Source organism: Hydra vulgaris, chromosome 09 (assembly GCF_038396675.1).
Source record: "Hydra vulgaris chromosome 09, alternate assembly HydraT2T_AEP".
NCBI lineage: Eukaryota > Metazoa > Cnidaria > Hydrozoa > Anthoathecata > Hydridae > Hydra > Hydra vulgaris.
In genome coordinates, this window is record NC_088928.1 from 58,329,121 (window position 1) to 58,330,414 (window position 1,294).

The following is a 1,294-nucleotide window of genomic DNA, read 5'->3' on the forward strand; positions in this document are numbered from 1 at the left end:
AAATAATATTTAGTTAAGGTATTTGAAAAATGCTTCAATTGAATTAGCATAATTTTTTATATTCAAAAAATTATATATATATATAAAATGTGTATATATATATAAATATACATACATTCACACACACATTATAAAACTTAACCTACACTATTTACAGCATGTAAATTGAAATATATGTAATACAAAACTATAACGACATGTAAATAGCGTGGGCTAAGGAAGCAACGTGTTAGCAACCTAATTCATAATATTACAAGAATGAAACTTTAAAAATGACTACTTTTAGTTAAATTTTCGAATAGTGCCATTATTGAATATTTGATTGACAATATTCAGGATGAAATTTGATATTTAAGTTAATCCAACAATTGATTTTTCTCATCAATCATTGCTGTAAACATTCAATAAGTATATATCAATAATTATTAAACAGTACATAACCACATAAAAAAAACATATCTTAAAGTAAAAAACTAAACTTTTTTTCAAAATAGTATATGTCCGTTTTTTTAAAAATAGATATGATTAGGCTCGTGAAGTTTAAAATAAAAAAAAATTATAGTAAAACGTCAGTTATAGTAAAATTATAGACAGTCAGTATATAGTAAAATTATAGACGTCAGTATATAGTAAAATTATAGTCAGTATATAGTAAAATTATAGTCAGTATATAGTAAAACTACAGTCAGTATATAGTAAAATTATAGACGTCAGTTATAGTAAAATTATAGACGTCAGTTATAGTAAAATTATAGTAAAATTATAGACAAAACTTTAATAAAAAGAATTTAACATACTATTTATTTTGTTTGACAAAACTTTAACTTAAAAAAGAAAGCAATTTTGGGTTTGCTGATTGATTGTTGTTTTTGTTTTCCTTTTTCAATTTTTAAATAAAGCAGGTTAAATATAGTTCTTGTCGTCCAGTAGGACGACATATATATATATATATATATATATATATATATATATATATATATATATATATATATATATATATATATCTGTGTATATATGTGTGTGTGTGTGTTTGTGTGTGTGTGTGTGTGTGTGTGTGTGTGTATGTATGTATATATATGTATGTATGTATGTATGTATGTATGTATATATAATATACAAGTTTTGTATATTCTTGGGAGCCTAACACCTAATATTAGGTTTTAGGCTCAAGTCATTAATGACTTAAAGTTTATTTAATCTTTCTGATCTGAATTAGAGCGATGTTTTAAAACTTTTAACCGGCGGAAATTTTATTCTGGGAATTTTTAAAGCCGTAAATTTAGAGTCGTAAAAT